Below are 17,890 nucleotides of genomic sequence, written 5' to 3' on the forward strand. Positions count from 1 at the left end.
AGGCGTTTTATATGTATATAAAGAACAAGAGGGCAGCCAGGGCAAGGGTTGGCCCACTCAAGGACAGAGGAGGGAATCTATGCGTGGAGCCAGAGGAAATGGGTGAGGTGCTAAATGAGTACTTTGCATCAGTATTCATCAAAGAGAAGAACTTGGTGAATGATGAGCCTCAGGAAGGGAATGTAGACAATCTCAGTCATCTCATTATCAAAAAGGAGTATGTGTTGGGTGTCTTCCAAAGCATTAAGGTAGATAAGTCCTCAGGACCTGATGGGATCTACCCCAGAATACTGGAGGAGGCAAGGGAAGAAATTGCTGGGGCCTTGACAGAAATCTTTGCCTCCTCATTGGCTACAGGTGAGGTCCCAGAGGACTGGAGAATAGACAATGTTGTTCCTTTGTTTAAGAAGGTTGCAAGGATAATTCAGGAAATTATAGGCCGGTGAGCATTACATCAGTCTCACTCCCCAGTCAGTTCAATTTCGGTGGTGGGAAAACTTCTCGAAAGAATAATTCGGGACAAAATTAATAGTCCCATGGACAAATGTGGGTTAATTCAAGAAAGCCAGCATGGATTTGTTAAGGGAAAATATTGTTTAACTGTCCTGCTGGAGTTTTTTGATGAGGTAACAGAGAGGGATGATGAGGGCAATGCTGTTGATGTGGTGTACATGGACTTTCAAAAGGTCTGGCAGCATCTGAAAGGTCACTGACCTGAAACATTAACTCTGTTTCTCTCTCCACAGATGCTGCCAGACCTGCTGAGTACTTCCAGCACTTTTTATTTATATTTCAGATTTCTAGCATCTGCAGTATTTTGCTTTTATTGACTTTCAAAAGGAGTTTGATGCAATGCAACACAACAGACTTGTGAGCAAAGTTATAACTCATGGAATAAAAGGGACAGTAGTAACTTGGATATGGAATTGGCTGAGTGACAGGAAACAAAGAGTAGTGAGCAATGGATGTTCTTCAGACTAGAGGAAGGTTTGTAGTGGAGTTCCCCAGGAGTCAGTGTTGGGACCCTTGCCTTTCCTGATATATATTAATGAACTAGACCTTGGTGTACAGGGCAGAATTTCAAAGTTTATGGATGATACAAAAATTGGAAGCATTGTGAACTGTAAGGATGATAGTGTAGAACTTCAAAAGGGCATAGACAATTTGGTGGAATGGGAGGACAGATGACAGGTGAAGTTCAATGCAGAGAAATGTGAATTGATTCATTTCGGTAGGAAGAACATGGAGTGACAATATAGAATAAAGGGTACAATTCTAAAGGGGGTGCAGGAGCAGAGAGACCTAGGGTTATATGTCATTGGTTGAGAGAGTGGTTAATAAAGCATACAGTATCCTCGGCTTTAGTGATAGAGGCATAGAGTACAAGAACAATGAGGTCATGTTGAAATCGGAAGCCATTTCTCGTGTATAGGCGGAGCGCACGCGGGACTGCTGGGTAAGTGAGGTTACATATTTGGGCGGTTGCTTTACCCGAAACCCTATTCGGGTAGTGTCTCCCACCCATCCTCCTCCTCTAACCAAAAAAAAAGTTCTGTCTGTTGGATTGCTAAGCTAACAAGTTTTGACTTTTTTTTTGGTTTTCAGTAGATCTGTTGGGAATTTAGAATAGTGGGAATGGAGGTTAATGTTCCTCCTGCAGAATGTTGGAGGTAAGGGTCGCCAAGAGTGTCCCTGCTGACTGCATCTGCAGGAAGTGCACCCAACTCCAGCTCCTCGAGAACCGCGTTAGGGAACTGGAGCTGGAGCTGGATGAACTTCGGATCATTCGAGAGGCGGAGGGGGTTATTGAGAGGAGTTATAGGGAGGTAGTCACACCTCAGGTAAAAGAAGTAGGTAGATGGGTTACCGTCAGGGGAAGGAGAGGGAACCAGCAGGCAGTGCAGGGATCCCCTGTGGCCGTTTCCCTCAACAACAGGTTTACCGTTTTGGATACTGTTGGGGGGGACGACTTACCAGGGGTAAGCAATGGGGTACAGGTCTCTGGCACAGAGTGTGTCCCTGTTGCTCAGAAGGGAAGGGGGAAGAGGAGCAGAGCATTAGTCATTGGGGACTCCATAGTTAGGGCAACAGATAGGAGGTTCTGTGGGAACGAGAGAGACTCACGGTTGGTGTGTTGCCTCCCAGGTGCCAGGGTTCGTGATGTCTCGGATCGTGTTTTTGGGATCCTTAAGGGGGAGGGGGAGCAGCCCCAAGTCGTGGTCCACATAGGCACCAACGACATAGGTAGGAAGAGAGATGGGGATTTAAGGCAGAAATTCAGGGAGCTAGGGTGGAAGCTTAGAGCGAGAACAAACAGAGTTGTTATCTCTGGGTTGTTGCCCGTGCCACGTGCTAGCGAAGCGAGGAATAGGGAGAGAGAGGAGTTGAACACGTGGCTGCAGGGATGGGGTAGGGGGGAGGGTTTTGGTTTCCTGGATAATTGGGGCTCTTTCTGGGGTCGGTGGGACCTCCACAAACAGGATGGTCTTCGCCTGAACCAGAGGGGTTCCAATATCCTGGGGGGGGAGATTTGCTAGTGCTCTTTGGGGGGGGGGGGGGGGGGTTTAAACTAATTCAGCAGGGGGATGGGAACCTAAATTGCAGTTCCAGTGTACAGCATGTTGAGAGTAGTGAGGTCATGGATAAGGTTACAAGGACGCAAGAGGGCACTGGCAAGCAAGAACTTGGTTTAAAGTGTGTCTACTTCAACGCCAGGAGCATCCGGAATAAGGTGGGTGAGCTTGCAGCATGGGTTGGCACCTGGGATCTCGATGTTGTGGCCATTTCGGAGACATGGATAGAGCAGGGACAGGAATGGATGTTGCAGGTTCCGGGATTTAGATGTTTCAGTAAGAACAGAGAAGATGGTAAAAGGGGGAGGGGGGGGGTGGTGTGGCATTGTTAATCAAGGAGAGTATTACGGCGGCAGAAAGGACGTTTGAGGACTCGTCTACTGAGGTAGTATGGGCCGAGGTTAGAAACAGGAGAGGAGAGGTCACCCTGTTGGGAGTTTTCTATAGACCTCTGAATATTTCCAGAGATGTGGAGGAAAGGATAGCGAAGATGATTCTCGACAGGAGCGAGAGTAACAGGGTAGTTGTTATGGGGGACTTTAACTTTCCAAATATTGACTGGAAATACTACAGTTCGAGAACTTTAGATGGGTCAGTTTTTGTCCAGTGTGTGCAGGAGGGTTTTCTGACACAGTATGTAGACAGGCCAACCAGGGGCGATGCCGCATTGGATTTGGTACTGGGTAATGAACCCGGCCAGGTGTTAGATTTAGATGTAGGTGAGCACTTTGGTGATAGTGATCACAATTCGGTTAGGTTTACCTTAGCAATGGGCAGGGACAGGTATATACCGCAGGGCAAGAATTATAGCTGGGGGAAAGGAAATTATGATGCGATTAGGCAAGATTTAGGATGTGTAGGATGGGGAAGGAAACTGCAGAGGATGGGCACAATCGAAATGTGGAGCTTATTCAAGGAGCAGCTACTGCGTGTCCTTGATAAGTATGTACCTGTCAGGCAGGGAGGAAGTTGTCGAGCGAGGGAGCCGTGGTTTACTAAAGAAGTTGAAGCACTTGTCAAGCGGAAGAAGAAGGTTTATGTTAGGATGAGACGTGAAGGCTCAGTTAGGGCGCTTGAGAGTTACAAGCTAGCCAGGAAGGATCTAAAAAGAGAGCTAAGAAGAGCGAGGAGAGGACACGAGAAGTCATTGGCGGATAGGATCAAGGAAAACCCTAAGGCATTCTTTTGGTATATCAGGAATAAAAGAATGACTAGAGTTAGATTAGGGCCAATCAACGATAGTAGTGGGAAGTTGTGTGTGGAATCAGAGGAGATAGGGGAAGCGTTAAATGAATATTTTTCGTCAGTATTTACAGTAGAGAAAGAAAATGTTGTCGAGGAGAATACTGAGATACAGACTATTAGGCGAGATGGGATTGAGGTTCACAAGGAGGAGGTGTTAGCAATTTTGGAAAGTGTGAAAATAGATAAGTCCCCTGGGCCAGATGGGATTTATCCTAGGATTCTCTGGGAAGCCAGGGAGGAGATTGCAGAGCCTTTGTCCTTGAACTTTATGTCGTCATTGTCAACAGGAATAGTGCCGGAAGACTGGAGGATAGCAAACGTTGTCCCCTTGTTCAAGAAGGGGAGCAGAGACAGCCCTGGTAATTATAGACCTGTGAGCCTTACTTCGATTGTGGGTAAAATGTTGGAAAAGGTTATAAGAGATAGGATTTATAATCATCTTGAAAAGAATAAGTTCATTAGCGATAGTCAGCACGGTTTTGTGACGGGTAGGTCGTGCCTCACAAACCTTATTGAGTTTTTTGAGAAGGTGACCAAACAGGTGGATGAGGGTAAAGCCGTGGATGTGGTGTATATGGATTTCAGTAAGGCGTTTGATAAGGTTCCCCACGGTAGGCTATTGCAGAAAAAACGGAAGTATGGGATTGAAGGTGATTTAGTGCTTTGGATCAGAAATTGGCTAGCTGAAAGAAGACAGAGGGTGTAGGTTGATGGCAAATGTTCATCCTGGAGTTTAGTTACTAGTGGTGTACCGCAAGGATCTGTTTTGGGGCCACTGCTGTTTGTCATTTTTATAAATGACCTGGATGAGGGTGTGGAAGGGTGGGTTAGTAAATTTGCGGATGACACGAAGGTCGGTGGAGTTGTGGATAGTGCCGAAGGATGTTGTAGGTTACAGAGGGACATAGATAGGCTGCAGAGCTGGGCTGAGAAATGGCAAATGGAGTTTAATGCGGAAAAGTGTGAGGTGATTCACTTTGGAAGGAGTAACAGGAATGCAGAGTACTGGGCTAATGGGAAGATTCTTGGTAGTGTAGATGAGCAGAGAGATCTTGGTGTCCAGGTACATAAATCCCTGAAAGTTGCCACTCAGGTTAATAGGGCTGTTAAGAAGGCATATGGTGTGTTAGCTTTTATTAGTAGGGGGATCGAGTTTCGGAGCCACGAGGTTATGCTGCAGCTATACAAAACTCTGGTGCGGCCACACTTGGAGTATTGCGTGCAGTTCTGGTCACCGCATTATAGGAAGGATGTGGAAGCTTTGGAAAGGGTGCAGAGGAGATTAACTAAGATGTTGCCTGGTATGGAGGGAAGGTCTTACGAGGAAAGGCTGAGAGACATGAGGTTGTTTTCGTTCGAGAGGAGGAGGAGAGGTGACTTAATAGAGACATATAAGATAATCAGAGGGTTAGATAGGGTGGATAGTGAGAGTCTTTTTCCTCGAATGGTGATGGCAAACACGAGGGGACATAGCTTTAAGTTGAGGGGTGATAGATATAGGACAGATGTCAGAGGTAGTTTCTTTACTCAGAGAGTAGTAGGGGCGTGGAACGCCCTGCCTGCAACAGTAGTGGACTCGCCAAATTTAAGGGCATTTAAGTGGTTATTGGATAGACATATGGATGAAAATGGAATAGTGTAGGTCAGATGGTTTCACAGGTCGGCGCAACATCGAGGGCTGAAGGGCCTGTCCTGCGCTGTAATGTTCTATGTTCTATTGTACAAGACACTAGCCTCAGCTGAAGTACTGCGTCCCGTTCTGGGTTCCACACTTTAGGAAAGATGTGAAGGCATTGGAGAGATTATGGAAAAGATTCATGAGAATGGTTCCAGGGATGAGGAACTTCAGTTATGAAGATAGATTGGAGAAGTTAGGACTGTTTTCCTTGGAGAAAAGAAGGCTAAGAGGAGATTTCATAGTGGTATTCAAAATGATGAGGGGTGTGGACAGACTGGACAGGGAGAAACTGTTCCCACTTGTGAAAGGATCGAGAACGAGAAGGCACAGATTTAAAGTAATTGGTAAAGGAAGCAAAAGCGACATGGGGTAAAACTTTTTCACACAGCGAGTGGTTAAAGTATGAACTGCCTGAGAATGTGATGGAGGCAGGTTTAATTGAAGCATTCAAATGGGAATTAGACTGTTATCTGAAAAGGAAGAATGTGCAGGATTATGGGGAGAGGACGGGGAAGTGACATGAGGTGAATTGCTCATTTGGAGAGTCAGTGCAGACACGAGGGGCCAAATGGCCTCCTTCTGGGCAGTAACAATTCTGTGATTCTGTGATTCCAATATTCAAGTCATTTCTATATATGGTGGTCCTGACACTGACCCTTGTGGACATCACAGTTCACCATCTTCCATTCTGAAAAACAACCAAATACCACAACTCGCTTTTCTTGATATTTCATCCATTTTTTAATCCAAGCAGATACTGACCCTCCTATTCCAGGAGCCTCAGTTTTGTTACCCAGCCTTTTATGTGGTCGTTTGTCAAACGCTTTCTTAAAATCCATATAGACAACATCCATTGCTTTCCCTTCATCAACCTTTTCTGTTACTTCATCAAAAAAATCAGTTATATTAGTGAAGAAGTGGAAAGGTGCTGAACCTCTCAGTTTTCGGTCTACCCAAACCAAGTTCAAGGCCTGAATAATGAACCGATTGCCTCATTAGTTCTGTGAATAATACGATGATTTAATAGACAAAGTTTTGAAACATTCCTGCCCATAAATCTTGATAACAGAGAGTGTGTGGATCTCCTGACTCAGAATGTTTAATGGATACAGTCCTCAGATCCGACAAGGAACCCCTGATCATCCACAGTAAAGACAGTGTGGATGAGGAAATGTAAGAGCCGGGAGCTGAAACTCAGGGACGGCCGAGCTCTCCTGTCATTGAGCTTGTGTGTCTGCTCTGCTCGCCGCACTTCCGGCTCTACTTTGTTTCCAATGAAAAGATGAAAAGGGCCGTTCGGTTTTCCTCTCACTGACAGCGTGTTTCACTCGGGTTAATATAACCCGGGACTTTTGCTGCTGAAATGAATTCTGCAAGGTCCCAGCAAACACACCGGCTCCCTCCTTTCTCCCCTCTTTCTATCGGATTGTTTTCCCAGGAGGGGCTCAATAATAACAAACCCCCTGCAGGGAATGACCACAAATTGAGCATCTAAATGGGGCAAGTGGGCAGCTTTCTGGGTTCTCGGTTCCCCCTACCCCGCCCCTCCCTCCCTCCAGTCCAAGCCCCTCTTCACTTTCTTTGGGACTTTGATGAGGGTGAAATGGGGAAAGTTCCCATTGATGTTTGAATGCTGAATTGCTGCAGGGATCTGCGCACGCGTGATGCAGGCCCGCCCACAGTGGGACGTCACAATGAGGAGTGGAGCGCATGCGCAGACTTTCCCAACCCAGTCTGTGAAGCCATTCACTCAATCAGGGGAAGATGCTTTAAATCAGCTGCTAATGGAGACTTCCTGGGCCCGGGGGAAGGAAACAAACAGCACCTGCTTCCAGCAGCCACTGCTTTGGGAGCGTGTCCGCAGATGTGCTCAGAGATTAGCATTGAGTGGTGGGAAGTTGAGGGGGAGTCGGGGAGTGTTTGTAACAGACTTTTTTTTAATTTCCAAAATATACTTTATTCATAAAAATCTGTAAAAATTACATTGCCAAACAGTTTCCAAACAGCACCAAAAAATACAAACATTGCAAGGGAGGTCAGTTTCCTTCAATACTGTCAAAAGTTTCTTCCCAACCCTTCAGTTTCACAATTGTCATGTCAATTACAGTTTTACATTTACAGCAATTGAGAATATTAACGATACAGTTCGACGGGTTTCCCATGGATCCAGCCCCTCAGTCCAGCTTGGTGGGGGAACCTTACACTGTGGTCTTTCCCCATTGAGCCTTTGCTGCGGCTGCCCCAAGCTTTAGTGCGTCCCTCAGCACGTAGTCCTGGACCTTGGAATGTGCCAGTCTGCAACATTCGGTCGTGGACAACTCTTTGCGCTGGAAGACCAGCAAGTTTCGGGCAGACCAAAGGGCGTCTTTCACCGAATTGATAGTCCTCCAGCAGCAGTTGATGTTTGTCTCGGTGTGCGTCCCTGGGAACAGCCCGTAGAGCACAGACTCCTGTGTTACAGAGCTGCTTGGGATGAACCTTGACAAAAACCACTGCATCTCTTTCCACACCTGCTTTGCAAAGGCACATTCCAGGAGGAGGTGGGCGACCGTCTCTTCCCCACCACAGCCAACGCGGGGGCACTGTGCGGAGGGGGCGAGACTTCGGGTGTGCATGAAGGATCTGACGGGGAGGGCCCTTCTCACCACCAGCCAAGCTACGTCTTGGTGCTTGTTTGAAAGTTCTGGTGATGAGGCATTCCGCCAAATGACTTTGACGGTCTGCTCGGGGAACCATCCGACAGGATGCACCGTTTCCTTTTCCCGTAGGGCCTTGAGGACATTCCGTGCAGACCACTGCCTGATGGACCGGTGGTCAAAGGTGTTTGCCCGCAGAAACTGCTCCACGAAGGAAAGGTGGTACGGCACCGCCCAACTGCATGGAGCGTTCCGCGGCAATGTGACCAGGCCCATCCTTCGCAACACCGGGGACAGATAGAACCTCAGCACGTCGTGAAACTTGGAGTTTGTGTACTGGGGATCTACACACAGCTTGATGCAGCCGCACACGAAGGTGGTCATCAGGATGAGGGCCACGTTGGGTACATTTTTCCCGCCCTTGTCCAGAGATTTGAACATCGTGTCCCTCCAGACGCGGTCCATTTTAGATCCCCAGACGAAGCGGAAAATGGCTCGGGTGACTGCCACGGCGCAGGAGTGGGGTATGGGCCAGACCTGCGCCACGGAGAGCAACAGCGTGAGCGCCTCGCACCTGATGACCAGGTTCTTACCCACAATGGAGAGAGATCGCTGCCCCCACATGCCCAACGTTTGTCGTACCTTGGCTACTCGCTCCTCCCATGTTTTGGTGCACGCCCCAGCCATTCCGAACCATATCTGTTTGTAACAGACACTGTGGAGCAGGAGCTGCTCCCGGAACATGGAGTGAGCCGGGGACATGGGGAAGGGAGAGTTCATTCTCGGACAGTGTCTGTACAGGCTCAGGGAGACACAATGGGAAGAAATCACTATTGAAAATCACTGACAATTTTACCACCCAAAGGAGAGGGAATTTTCCTGCTTCAGTTCCAATCTCTCACTGTTTGTTGGATTGTGAACAGTGGGGGAAAAATAGCCGCACAACAACGATGTGGACAGTTTGACAAAGAGCATTTATTGCAGACACCAGGTGAGAAGTGTGAAAGGCACATTTTAAATAGTGGCTGCTTGTTTTCCGTTGAAATAGAAATGCGACTGTGTAAAGGTCACTGCTCTATCGGACAGTCCCAGTCATTGAGCAGTGCAGGGCTTGTGTTGTTTCTGAATGTCACAAACTTGTTGTAAATCCACTGCAAACACCTGGAAAACAGAAGCTGAATACTGCAGTACTGCAGTGGAGTCAGACACTGACACCGTTTGTGTTCCTGGTTTTCATTTAATGATTGTTCATAATGATTATTATTGGGACGATTACATTGATCGCTTTTGTATCTTCTATCTCATCAGTTCTTTCATTCCTGCAGGAAAATACACGAAGGAACCTGACTGGATGTGGTGATTCTTGGACACAAAGAAAAGTGCAGCGAGCTCATTCCAACACACAGTCGGTACAGGATCACTCCCAAAGCACAGAGATACTGCCAGCTCATCAGTTCCACTGGAACAAACAAAAGAAGTAGTCACACAGACACTGATCCCAAAGTCAAGAGACACATTTTCAATCCAACAGTCAAACAACAGCATGAAAGACAGAAGTTGTTTCCATTTCACTCCAATTCAGTACAGCTGACAGGTTGATCCATCAATCACAGTCCAAAAACAAACTCACCATCAGATCTAAATAAACTCTGTCACCATGGTTACATTTTAAATATAAAATCTGAAATAGAACAGACAAAATTTACAGAATTGAAAGGTACAGACTGAATGCAAGGAGGCTTTGAGGGGATTTGGACAGGTTAAATGAATGGGCAAGAAAATGGCAGATGGAATATAATGTGAAAAAGTGTGAAGTTCTCCACTTTGGTAGAATAAACAGAAAGACAGAGTATTTCTTAAATGGTGAGAGGCTGGGAAGTGTCGATGTTCAAAGGCACCTGGGTGTCCTTGTTCCTGAGACACTAAAAGCTAGTATGCAGGTGCAGCAATCAATTAGGAAGGCAAATGGTATGTTGGCTTCATTGAAAGCGTATTTGAGTACATGAGTAAAGATGTATGAAGTCTAGATGAGACTGCACCTGGAGTATTCTGTACAATTTTGGTTTCCTTATCTAAGGAAGGATAGACTTGTCATAGAGGGAGTGCAACAGAGATTCACCGGTCTCATCCCCTCGGATGGTGGGATTGTCTTATGATGAGAGACTGCAGAGACTGGGCCTAAATTCTCTAGAGTTTAGAAGAATGAGAGGTGATCTCATTGAAACAGACAAAGTTCTTCCAGGGTGTCACAGGGTAGATATGGATAGGATGATTCCTATGTCTAGTGAGTCCAGAACAAGGGGACACAGTCTCAGAATAAGGGCAGGCCATTTGAGACTGAGATGAGCAGGAATTTCTTTACTCAGAGGGTGGGAACTCTGTGGAATTCTTTATCCCAGAGGGCTGTGGAAGATCAATCATTGAACATATTCAAGACAGAAATCGATAGATTTCTAAATACTAACAAGATCAAGGGATATGGAGATAGCAGGAAAAATGGCGTAGAGGTAGATGATCAGTCACGATCTGTTTGAATGTTGGAGCAGGCTCGATGGGCTGAATGGCCTAATGCCCCTATTTCCTATGATCCTATGAATCCCAATAATGTACATCAGACGTTAGACCAAGTTATGCATTACATACCAGTTCAAAAATGCCACAGATATTAAGACTGAAAGACACAGTATCAATTCCATTACTACAAAATGAAGGACTTGGAGCTTGCAGACCAGCCCATGTTTAAGATTGAAAGTTATATTTTCATTCACAATCGTTTTCACAGAGCTAAATATTGAATACCAATCCACAACTTGTACAGGACTACCAAATAAAACCTACAACTGTAAAATACTGTTAATCCATATTTTAAATTAAACACAAGGCAAATAAATATTGATACATTAAGAGAGCAGGAAACAGTGAGAGCAGAATGGAGCATAAAGAGCCCAGGAGAGGGAGCAAGAGTTCACTCGGAGAGCAGGGAACAGCGAGAGCAGGCGTCAAAAAAGGCAAAGGAATACACAATTACTGGGAGAACACTGAACGGTGTAGAGGAAGTGAGGGACGTTGGAGTGAATGTCCACAGATCCCTGAAGGTAGCAGGACAGGTCAATAAGGTGGTTCAGCAGGTATATGGAATCCTTTCCTTTATTAACTGAGGTATAGAGTAGAAGGGTGACCTGGTTTCCATGTCAATAAGTCACTGACAGCTAACATGCAGGTGCAGCAAGCAATTAGGAAGGCTAATAGTATGTTAGCCTTTATCGCAAGAGGATTTGAGTACAGGAGTAGTGAATTCTTGCTTCAATTGTATCGAACCCTGGTTAGACTGCACTTGGAGTACTGTGTGCAGCTTTGGTCCCCTTACCTTCGGAAGGATATTATTGCCATAGATGGAGTGCAAAGAAGGTTCATCAGACTTGTTCCTGGGATGGTGGGACTGTCCTATGAAGAGAGATTGGGGAAACTGGGGCTGTATTCTCTAGAGTTTTGAAGAATGAGAGGTGATCTCATTGAAACCTACAAAATATTTAAAGGACAGTCAGGGTAGATGCAGCTAAGATGTTTCCCCTGGTTGGGGAGTCGAGAACCAGGGGACGCAATTTCAAAATAAGGGGCAAGCCACTTGGGACAGAGATGAGGAGAAATGTTATTCCTCAGAGGGTTGTGAATCTTTGGAATTCTGTAACCCAGAGGGCTGTGGAAGCTCAGTTATTGAGTATGTTTAAAGCAGAGATTGATAGATTTCTAAATACAAATGACATAAGGGAATATGAGGAAAGTGTGGGGAAAAGGGCATTGAAGTGGATGATCAGCCATGATCATATTGAATGGTGGGGTAGGCTCGATGGGCTGAATGGCCGACTCCTGCTCCTATGTTCCTATGTTCCTAACTCCACATTGTCGATGAGATACAGCCTCAGGCTGACTTGTCGGGTGTTGCAAACAGATATCACTGCTTCTGATCTTCACCAGAACAGAGAGTGAGATGTAAAATTGATCATCAAACAGACTGTGAGAGAATACAACAGAATAAAACACATGGAAAGACACTGTGGAATAACAAATAGATTTGATTGGAATGTTGAATTTTGATTGGAATGGATAAAACAGCAGAAACAGCAGAATAAATTGGGACAGAAAAGAGAAACTGATGGGAAGAAGGAAGGAAAGAAAGGATGGATCTGTTCACTTTTTTCAGTTTTTTCACTGGTCCATCAAAGCTGGATTAAAAAAAGATGCAAAAAACAGAGAATTTCACCAAAAAGGGAGATTAAATGCTGCCGAAACCTTGGATGGAAGGATGCCCCAACAGATCACCTGTTTAACTGTCTCCTCACTGGGGGATTTCAATCAATGAGCAATATTATTCTCTACTTTTCTTTTGTTAAATGAAACCACTACTGTCACTTGGAGTTAATATCCCTGTGTTCCAACTCCTGAATAATAAAATTGTGAGTTTCGCGATATTTTCTGGACACATTCCCTGCTGAAAGAACTAAGAACTCTTTTCTAATTTACACAATACTATATACACACTCATCAAGCCTCCTAAACGAGCATCCTTGGTGCAGCTCTCTCTTCTCCCAAACCTCATCTCATGTGACTGTTACATCATCACTCTGATTGTGGGAGGGGTTGATCCCACTATCTTCAGCATTAACCCTTTACATCCTCATACTGCACTGTCTGTCCAAAAAAATCGGTGGAGGGAACTTGAATTATCAAAACAGCGACAGCTGCCAGTTGAAAATCAACTCAACCCATCAGAGAGAGAGAGAGAGAATGTCAGAGAACTTCCTGCATCCAGTCCTGACCCTGTCACACTCAGCAGCTGCTCACCCAGACCCCACTCTCATCAACACTGAACATTTTTACTGAGACCCTTCAAATACTGTTTATAAAAGGCCGCAAAGATCAAAGTTCACACAGTTGTATTAAATACAACAAAGTTTAATATCTTCTCACCGTTTCTCGGTAACCACATGAGACATAGGTTTTCTTATTTGGTTCCTTTGATTTTTCTTGTTCCTGACTGACAAATATTCCAAACCTCAGATAAACCCTCCCACTTGCGTCATGTCCCAGTCTCGGTTAAAAGCAACACATAATGACACAAACACTCTCCTTCAGTGAGATTAATATCAAGCTGTTTTCCAGGTTGAATGTAACTGTGAACAAATTTATGTCAAAGAAGTTACCTTTGATGTATCAGCACTGAAGTTCTGTGCAAGGAGGAACAGCCATTCCAAACTCATATCCTTCACAAAGGCTGTTTTTGTATGTGATTGAAATTCATCATGTATTATGAATTGAAGCTCACAAGACACAGATGTCAGTGTTGATAATGAAACTTTTCAAGCCTGTTGCTACTGTGAAATAAGGCTCTGCTGGGAGTTGAACCCAGGATCTCCTGTTTACAAGACAAGTGCTTTAACCAACTAAGCTACAGAGCCAGATTGCAAATGTGCGTGCAATTGATGTCAGAGGAAGACCTTGCAGATAGTGGGCAGACTTTGGCGAGTCAAGAGCTGAGTTCTTCACGGCAGTGTTCCCAGCCTCTGACTCGCTCTTGTAGTTGTAGCTGTAATTGTAATTGTAATAGGCAACCGTCCGTCTCGGAAGACGATGGGCTACACCCGGGGTGTACGTCACTTCTGTGTGAAACATTGTTTGTTGTGGCTGTCGAGGACGACTCGTGAGTGACAATCCCTTCCACAGCTAGTACAGATGAATATCATTGGCCCGAGGTCGACTGATAATTTTTCCTTCCTCTGAGCTCTCTTTCCCACCATCTGGTCATTTCTTTTGTCCTCTGCTTTTCCCATGGTCTTCCTGAATGCCTTTCTCCAGGAATTCCAGTCAGCAGGAAGGACTTCCCATGCATCGACTCCAATCCCAGTCAGCTTGAGATCTCGCTTTGCAGATGTCCTTGTATCACAGACGTGGGTGACCTGTTGGTCTCGTGCTGATAGCAAGCTCACCAAAGAGCATGTCTTTGGCAAAGCGACCGTCATCCATTCAGCACACATGACCCAGTCAACAGAGTCACCGCTGACTCAAGAGGGCAAACATGCTGCAGATCCCTGCACGCTGGTGTACTTCTGCATTCGGCACTCTGTCCTGCCAGGAGATGCCCAATATCCATCTGAGACCGCGGAGGTGGAAGCTGTTCAGCTGCTTTTCTTGGCTTGCATAAGTTGTTGATGCTTCTCTACTATAAAGGAGGGTGCTGAGAGCACAAGCCTGGTACACGCGGAGTTTTGTATTTTCGATCAGTTTGCTGTCGGTTCACACTCGTCTTCTCAACTTTGACATGACAGCTGCAGCATTGACAATCCTGATGCTGATTTCAGTATCAAGGGACAGATTGCTGGTGATTGTTGATCCAAGGTATGTGAAGCTGTTGACAACCTCCAAAGTGAGCCTGTCGATGTTGATGGAAGGTGGAGTCTCTACGTCCTGGCCCATAACTTTGATCTTCCTGCTGCTGATCGTCAGTCCAAACTCCTTGCAGGCCAGGGAGAACCGATATACAAGCTGCTGTTAATGAACTTCATTATGGGATGTCAGCACAGCGTCATCAGCAAACAGCAACTCACAGACCAAGAACTGACTCATTTTGGTCTTGGTGCGCAGTCTTGCCAAGATGAACAGCTTGTCATCAGCTCTGGTATGCAGGTGGACACCCCCATCTGAGTCACTGAAAGTTTAAAATAGCAGCATGGAGAAGAATATGCCAATTGTAAAGGATGTGAGCTGCGAGGAGGTTACAAGGAGGCTTCCAGGGGACTTGGACAGGATAAGTGAATGAAATGACAGATGGAATATAATGTGAATAAGTGTGAAGTTATCCACTTTGGTAGAATAAACAGAAAGACAGAATATTTCTTAAATGGTGAGAGGTTGGGAAGTGTTGATGTCCAAAGGGACCTGGGTGTCCTTGTTCATGAGACACTAAAAGCTCGCATGCAGGTGCAGCAATCAATTAGGAAGGCAAATGGTATGTTGGCCTTAACACGAGGGGTCATGAGTACAGGAATAAAGATGTCTTGCTGCAATTGTATAGAGCCTTGGTGAGATCGTGCTGGAGTATTGTGTGCAGTTTTGGTTTCCTTATCTAAGGAAGGATATACTTGCCACAGAGGGAGTGCAACGGAGGGTCATCAGACTAATCCCTGGGATGGTGGCATTGTCTTATGAGGAAACTGGGCTTGTATTCCTTAAAGTTTCATTTAAAAGGCCATTTAAAACTGAGATAGGGTGGAATTTCTTCACTCAGAGGGTGGTGAATCTTTGGAATTCTCTACCTCAGGGGTTTGTGAAAGTTCAATCATTGAGCATGTTCAGGACAGAAATTGATAGAAATCTTGATACTCATGACATCAAGGGATATGGGGAGAGCGCGGGGAAGTGGTGATGAGGTAGATGATCATCAAGGATGTAATTGAATGACAGATCAGGCTCGACAGGGTAAACTGCCTCCTCCTACGTTCCGAAGAGAGTTTGCACCAGGACACAGCCCTGTTTTACCCTACTGCTGATCGTGAAAGTGTCTGATGTTGCTCCATTGTAACTGACGGAACTGTGCATGTTCTCGTGGAAAGAAGAGATGACGCCCAAGAGTTCAGGAGGGCAGCCTAGTTTCCACAGCAGTTTGAAGAGTCCGTCTCTGCAAACAAGATCGAATGCCATGGTGATGTCTATAAAGACAATGTAGAGTGGTCTGTCCTGTTCACAGTACTTCTCCTGTAACTGCCGAAGTGAGAAAATCATGTCGACTGTCGATCTACTCGCTCTGAAGCTGCACTGAGACTCAGGATAGATATGATGTCAGGGTCTGCAATCTGGTCAGAGCAATGCGAGGAAAGACCTTCCCCACAATACTTAGCAAGCAGATGCCTCGCTAATTGCTGCAGTCACTGCGATCGCCTTTATTGTTGCACAAGGTGACAATGTTTGCATCACGTATGTTGAGAGGCGCAGATCTCCCCTTCCAACAGAGACACAGAAGTTCATGGGGATGCTGCCGCAGAGCTGCTTTTCCACTTTTGATGATTCCAGTTGGAATATCATCATTTCCCAGGGCTTTACCACTGGCAAGACGGTCAATGGCGTTGTTGAGCTCTATGGTGGTGTCGCTGTCCAGCTCCTCCATGACAGGGAAGTCTGGAATGGTGCTGAGAGCTACTTCAATGACAATGTTCTCCGTTATGTAGAGTTCAAGGTAATGCTCCACTCACCTTTCCATCTGCTTGTTAGGTTCAGTGATGATTGTCCCTGTCTTTGTCTTCAAAGGTGCTGATTTAGTTACTGCTGGGCCCGTTGCTTTCATAATTTTTTTTTTATTCATTCATGTGATGTGGTCATCACTGGCTAAGCCAGCATTTATTGCCCATCCCTCATTTCCCATGAGAAGGTGGTGGTGAGCTGCCTTCTTGAAACGCTGCAGTCTGTGTGAGGTAGGTACACCCACAGTGCTGTTAGGAAGGGAGTTCCAGGATTTTGACCCAGCAACAGTGAAGGAAAGGCGATATAGTTCCAAGTCACGATAGTGTGTGGCTTGGAGGGGAACTTGCAGGTGGTGGTGTTCCCATGAATTTGCTGCCCTTGTCCTTCTAGTTGGTAGAGGTTGCGGGTATGGAAGGTGCTGTCTGAGGAACCTTGGTGTGTTGAATTCCTTCATATGTCCCTCCAGCATCCCCCAGATTCAGTGGCAGTTTGTATGCTGTTGCAGAGTTTGAACCAGTGTTGATTGGTGCAGTGCTGAACAGTCTGCAGAGACTTGTTTCTGGCAGTTCTGAGAGCATCTAGAGTTTGTTTGCTGGAGACTTGTTTGTAGTTCATGAGGACTCTCTTCTTAGTTGCAGTAACTGACTCCATTTCAGTCCAATAAGCCTCAAAACAGTCAGCATTCCTCCCATCTCTTTTCCCATACACAGCGAGTGCAGAGTTATAGATGGTGGTGTGCAGATGATTCCACTTTGATACCACACTGAGGCCTTGGGCGTTTTCTGAAAGAGCCTGATCGAGGATGTTGAGGAACTCCTGGGTCCTTTCTGGATCAGTGGTTCGGCAAGTGTTGATCCGAGAACGACCTTTCTTCTTGGATGGGTGAAGCTTCCTTGGCTGAAGCCTGACCTTGTTAAACACCAGGGAGTGGTCAGTGTCACAGTCAGCGCTATGATAGCTGCGTGTGATGAGGACACTGCTGAGGGTGGTACGTCTGGTGATGATAAGGTCTAGCTGGTGCCAGTGGCATGATCTCGGATGTCTCCAGGACACCTTGTGGCACAGCTTGACCTGGAAGTAGCTGTTCGTCACACAGAGTCCATGGTGACAGCATAGCTCCAGAAACCTCTGCCCATTTTCGTTCATCTTGCTAATTCCCTGGTGCCCTATGCTCGTTGGCCAAGCTGTCGTCAGTACCCAAGCTTGCGTCGAAATCCCCTAGAAGATACAGTCACTCGGTGCAGGGAATTCTACTGATGGCAGTGTCAAGTGTCTCATAGAATTGATCCTTGACATCTGGGGTGGAGGTGAGTGTCGGCACATAGATGCATATGAGATTAACTGGGCCCGCGCTTGTTGACAAGTGAAGGGTAAGAAGTCTATCTGAGCCTACTGTGGGTGGTTCACTCATCACAAGTAGCATGTTATTTACTGTGAAACCCACTCCATGCTCACGAGTTGCCTCTTGGGCTTTCCCCTGCCAGAGGAAGGTGTAGTGTTTCTCTTTGAGGGATCCACTTTGAATG

At 46.0% G+C, this 17,890-nt stretch overlaps 1 non-coding gene across 1 annotated transcript; it reads right to left on the minus strand.

Moving 5' to 3' along the window:
* Positions 1 to 13,514: 13,514 nt before the first annotated feature.
* Positions 13,515 to 13,588, minus strand: trnat-ugu (transfer RNA threonine (anticodon UGU)). Its single transcript has one exon. It is a non-coding gene; the product is annotated as a tRNA-Thr (tRNA).
* Positions 13,589 to 17,890: the final 4,302 nt, after the last annotated feature.

Source organism: Heterodontus francisci, unplaced genomic scaffold (assembly GCF_036365525.1).
Source record: "Heterodontus francisci isolate sHetFra1 unplaced genomic scaffold, sHetFra1.hap1 HAP1_SCAFFOLD_75, whole genome shotgun sequence".
In the NCBI taxonomy this organism is placed as follows: Eukaryota; Metazoa; Chordata; class Chondrichthyes; order Heterodontiformes; family Heterodontidae; genus Heterodontus; species Heterodontus francisci.